Consider the following 5581-nt stretch of genomic DNA (forward strand, 5'->3'; position numbering starts at 1 on the left):
TGCAAATTCGTGTTTCCCCAGAACTACAGTTCCCAGAAGACATCTTATCTGCCCCCAAACCAGGAACCGAGGCCCGCTGGCTCCACTACATCTTTCAAAAGGCTTCCTCCTCCCGACGCAGCGATGACGATGACGGAGGAAGGGAAGAGGGCTCCTGGAGCAGGGTGCCCCGCGTGGACATGGGGAGAGGCAGGGCCTCCGGCCGCCGCCGTGCTGCGTCCCGCCCAGCACAGCCCCTGCTTGGGCAGAGCTCCGGGCAAGGTCGGGGGGAGAGCATCGTAGGGTCGCTGTCTGAAGGCACTGCTTCCCCTTACACAGAACTACAAAATCCCAAGCCAAAGCGTGGTGTTTGAAGGGCTGGCCAGTGTTAAATGAAGTGGTTTAGGGACTGCGTGAGAACTGAAGAAATGCCCTGCTCAGCCGTGTGTCCCCGCTAAAGTAATATTTCACCATGTCTGCTCTTAGGAGTGCACAAAATCCTCTTTAGCCTCCGATCAGACACATCTGTGGTACCCGGGCTGCGATGCCAAGCGCCGCGCTGGCTTCCTCCTCCCCGGGGGAACGGTCTTGGGAAAGATTTTAAGAGGAAGGACTTAACTCCATGGCCCGAAGCAGCCTCCGCACCGTTTCATGGGATGTGACTCAGTACCATACTCGGTCACTTAAGCCTTAGTGCTCCTAATTAAAACCGGTCCTTACCTAGGCTAACGCTGCGTCTCTGTCAGGGAAGTCATTCCCAGCAGTACAACCCTCAACAAACTTATTCGTGCAGGGGCTGTAATCTCCTGGAGTGATTTCTGGTTTTTGCAATCCGAAGTCAAAGGTGTTCCTTTTACGACACCCTTCTAAAGTCTGCCTCTCAAAACGCTGAACGCTCAGGAACCTCCCAAAAAGCAGATAGCGGAGGACGTCATCGGCCGCTTAAAAGGCCCGAGGCTGGCATTTGCAGCGCAGAAAGGTTAGGCTCGGTTTCCAGCAAGTCAAAGGAGTTGGGTAACGAGCAGCGTCGTTTCTTCAGTGCTTTAAAAATACAGCGGGACGTGGGGTGCAAATGCGAAAAGTCGGTCTGGCGTCTCAAGGCTACCACGCTTTTCCCCGTCTAAGCGAGGCAGGAGGACTTGGCTGCTCGCTGATAGCGACAGTTTACCGAAATAAATATTGACCTTCAAACAAATACTCGTACTAATGTAAATACTGACTTAAATACTAAACCTAACCTTTGTCTGGTTTGTTTTTTTTTTCCCACCAGAATGTACTCTGTTTCCAGAGGGGTTTTGCTCAGATTTCTGCCGGAGAATCTCAGCATCCCACTTCATCGCTAAATGAAGCTTCAGGAGAGGTTTGCTTTGGGGGCTCAGCCCGAACCCCCAGCCTGATGAAAGCTGCTGTGCCAGGAACTGGAAGACAAAAAGAAAAGTGATGCAGAGGGGAGATGAGACAGCCTTTCAAACACCCCCGAATCAAGCCCTTCTGAAGAGTTTATGGGAAATACCCCTGCTTGCCAAGAGCAAATCTGTGAAAGGTATCAGCACCCCCTCCACTTAGGACATTTCCTTGTCCCTCGCAGGAGGAAAATAACAAAGTGCAATTGCAATTGAATCATAGAATCATAGAATGTTTTGGGTTGGAAGGGACCCCTAGAGGTCACCCAGCCCAACCCCCCTGCAGGAGCAGGGACACCTTGAACCACATCAGGTTGCTCACAGCCCCGGCCAACCTGGCCTGGAATGTTCCCAGGGATGGGGCCTCCACCCCCTCTCTGGGCAACCCCTGCCAGGGTTTCACCACCCTCAGTGTCAAGAATTTCTTCCTTAGATCCAGTCAGTTGCTGCAGAGAGCAACCAGGTAATGCTCGTGTCTCATTGCTGCTGGCAGGGAAGCCTCCTCCTGCTCTAATTTCGGTGAAGCAGGTTTTAGTTGCTGAGGCTCAGCCACTAAACACCGCACAAGCCCTTGCTACCGCTGTCGTTGCTGTCATTTCAGTGCCCGTCGTATGTGATGCTGAGTATTTATCTCAAATAACTGGCCCGCTGGCTCTCAGTAGCCGTGCACCGTGGTGTCTGATGGCTGGGTGAGATGCACCCATGGAAATGCAGGTGAGCAGTGGGACCCCCACCCAGAGGGGCCGTGCAAGCAGGGGCTGTTGGCAAGAAAATCAGTCTTTGGATGCCTAAATATGCCACAACCATCTTGCTTGATGATCGGGGGGCAGGAGTGTGCTCCATCCCCAGGTTATTCTCAGAAAGCCTCCCCGGGCCGCCCACGTGCCCTGCGGGACCGGGATGCTGAGTGTGCACGGCTCCCACAGGGCCAGATGGGCAGCAGAAGAAAAGCAGAGCTACCCTGTCAAGATATTTTAGCAAATTTGACATAGCCGAGTGGTTTCATACTGGATGAGCACACTGTATCGGGTGCTGGGCGTTTTGAGCCAGAACTTGCAATCCTGCAGCTCCTTTTCCTCTGCTCTTGCCCCTCACTTCCCCACCTCTGCTTTCCTACTTTTGAAGTCACGTGAATACCCTCACAGCCCAAATCTGTTAAAGAAGACGATGACAGTGGCTGGCCACAGCCCTAGTTTTGCCCGCTTTTCTGAAAACTGCAAGGGATTTTTCCTTTCCCTTTAATATCATTAGATGCAGGCGTATTACACATATTTTTTTTTTCCCACTGCTCTGGGATAAAAAGTTACTTCTTGCTACCCTTAAAACAATAAAAATGGAACTGGTTATTAAAAAAAAAGAAGTAAAAAAAAAGGTCATGAACTGCTTGCTTTTTGCTCCTTCAGTGTAACACCAAAGTGACATCGGAAAGAGGAAGCGCCCCAGAGCCGGCGCGGCGGCAGGCGATCCCAGGCTGCTGCTGGTGTATCTTCACCCGCTTATCTCTTAACGTCACCCATCTTGTGGGTCAGCTGCCTCCCAGAGCCCAGGCGCTGCGGTCCTTTCTGCAGGCTCCAGAAAGGTTTCAGAAGGGCTCCAGAAATAGCTGCATCTACGGGGTGGTGGTGGACCTTCACGCCGCTGGGCTGTGTCCCATGGATTAACGCCCGAGCATGGCTCGTCACATTGTTTCTGGGGACTTCGCAGTGCATTTAGTCCAGGTAAGTGCCAGCTGGCTGGAGCGGGAGTTTTCTGGGGCTGGCTCAGCAGGGTACTCGTTGGCATGAGGTTTAATTTTGGGAATTCCACTAACAGCAGGAGAAAGTGGTGTGAACTTGTCCTCTCCCCCCCGTCAGTTTAACTCCATTCCTGACTCCAAAGCATGATTTTGCTTTAAAAGCAGAAGGACCAGGCGGTGGCAGGAGATAAGGGTGTTTGGATCTGGGATGGGCAGTTTGCTCAGTTGCTTAAGTCAATACTAAATAAAGACGTGCCGTTCTGAATCATGCCCAGCTGCAACCTTCACTTGCATAAACCAGCCTGGAGATGTTTGGTTACTAGGCGAACCCAAAGGTTGGGAAACCAATGTCTTCCGAAGCAGTTTTTCAGTTCAACATTAATGCAAAGTCCAAGTAAATGCCAGTCGTTTGCATCCGGATCTGCCTGGAGAGGTGCCAGCAATGATGTCCTGACCCCAAGTAAATGCCAGCCCTCCTGTATGAGCATGGAAACCTCCGGTGCCCTCAGCTGGAAATGGGGGCTGTAGCTGTGGAGCAGATGCCGACCGAACACCTCGCACCAATGCCGTCCATCGACATGTGGGAGAGCCAGAAAACTCCCAGCAGTGACCTTCCTCCAGCTGGTTGGCGATAACTGGGTATCCAGGTATCCATGAGGGACAGGCAGAAAGTTTAAAAAAAAGCAAAAAAAGGTAAAAAAATAAAGAAAGTAAAAGCCAAGCAGCCCATCTCGGGGGGTGTGTTACAGGCGGCTGTACCTGACACTTAGAATGGAATTGCTGAAGAACCAGTTCTGGTTTAGGTTTCCATTCCCCCAGTAAGTGTGGCAGGGGGTAAAACGGGGTAACCTGGCACTTCACGGCCACTTTCCTTTAAAGGTTTAGTAACTACGGCTGCCTCCAAGGCTGCGTGCCACTGGTTGCTCCGTTTGTTAGAGTTCTTTATGTATTTGCTAACAATTTTCAGAAACCTGTAACGGGATGCCGACTGCCAGCTGAGAAAGTGCAAAAATTGGCTGAAATGCCAAGATTTTCAATGCTTTTCCTGTAACGTTCTCCTCTGTTGCAAGGGGACCCGATGGATCAGCCAGGCAAATGGGCGTTGCAGCACACCTAGGTAAACACCGTGCTGCTCAGCCCGCCGATCCCAAGCCTCAGATAAACACTTGTGTCCAGTTATTTCCTTGGAAAAGACCCAGCCTGTATTGCACACATGGGTGTCTTTGCCGACTGAGCAGGCTGTGATTTGTAATACCCTGCTCTCCCCAGATTTACGGACAGAATTAAAGGAAGGTGAGAATATCCCCCCAGCAGTGCTCTTCTGAGCTCTGTGCAGCTCGCACGCTGGTGAGTATAAATACAAGTGATGGCACGGACTCTGCTGGGGGTTTGCATGCAAGGTTTGGCTTTTCTTTAATTGGGGTTTTTTTGGGTTTTTCCACTTGCTCTTCCTCTTTCAGTTTTCATCCTACAGCAAAGCCTGGTTTTACATGTTTTACTTGGACTGTGCAAAATGGCTGGGAGTCTGGGGGGAAAAAAACCCAAGAGGACTAGAGAGTTGTGCTATTGGGTTTAGCGGAGGGCTTGAGCAAACTGGGAGCAGAGTACTGGGGAACTGGGACTGATGGCAGCTTTATGTTCAGTTTAAACTCCGGAAAGGCAGCGCACAGCATTCCTTATTGCCGCCTTGCGTCTCTGCTTGTCAAAGAGTAAAATAACTTTTTTGAGACTAGCTTTATGCTTCCTGATAGATTTTTTTGAAGGACAAATAAAATCTTTCCAGGATGCCTTCAGCTGGGGGGTGGCATGTACTCCAGCCTGCGTTTTCCTCCCGTGCGCCTGCACGCCATGTGGTGCCATGGGGTGTCTGGTCCTTCTCCAGGGGGCTTTTGGAACCTGCTCAGGGTGAGCCTGCTTTAGCAGGGGGGTTGGACTGGATGATCTCCAGAGGCCCCTTCCAACCCCTGCTACTCTGGGAATCTGTGTGACTTGCTGGTCACCGCAGACCGCTCCATTCAGCTGCGCTGCCTGCTGCTCCGTCTCCCCTCCCTGCAAAGCCTGTGGGTTCTTCCAGCTCATGGTGTCTCAAAACTTTTGTGATTCATTCAACCCCATTTTTTTCCCCCCGTTGTGATCCATCCAATGGACCACAACATAAAAATCCTCTTTGCTCCAGCCACCCTGCCCGCGGGCTACCAGCGAGATGGCGTGGGCAGCATCATCCCGGGGCAGTGGCAGGAGGGGACAGAGCCATCCTGGCCATTCATCTGCATGGCCCCAGCACGGGGACTGCAGAGCAAGCACTCACAGAATGTCAAGGGTTGGAAGGGACATCAGGAGCTCACCCAGTGCCACCCCCCTGCCCAAGCAGGCTCACCCAGAGCAGGGGGCACAGGACAGCGTCCAGGCGGGGGTTGAAGATCTCCAGAGAAGGAGACTCCACAGCCCCCCTGGGCAGCCTGGG

The 5581-nt window shown here is 52.1% G+C and overlaps 1 protein-coding gene across 4 annotated transcripts in view; it reads left to right on the top strand.

Moving 5' to 3' along the window:
• Positions 1-1279: 1279 nt before the first annotated feature.
• Positions 1280-5581, top strand: part of PLD1 (phospholipase D1) — a 99231-nt gene continuing 94929 nt past the window's right edge. Inside the window, exons 1-4 of one of the 4 annotated variants that reach the window (XM_035901171.1) lie at positions 1280-1522; positions 2786-3100; positions 3368-3810; positions 4387-4464. The gene's annotated coding sequence lies outside the window, so the exon portion shown is untranslated. The remainder of the gene's footprint in view (positions 1523-2785; positions 3101-3367; positions 3811-4386; positions 4465-5581) is intronic. The other 3 variants (XM_035901172.1, XM_035901173.1, XM_035901170.1) reach the window with 3 other exon arrangements.

The sequence above is a fragment of the Egretta garzetta genome, unplaced genomic scaffold (genome assembly GCF_000687185.1).
Source record: "Egretta garzetta isolate BGI_Z169 unplaced genomic scaffold, ASM68718v1 scaffold638, whole genome shotgun sequence".
Taxonomy (NCBI): domain Eukaryota; kingdom Metazoa; phylum Chordata; class Aves; order Pelecaniformes; family Ardeidae; genus Egretta; species Egretta garzetta.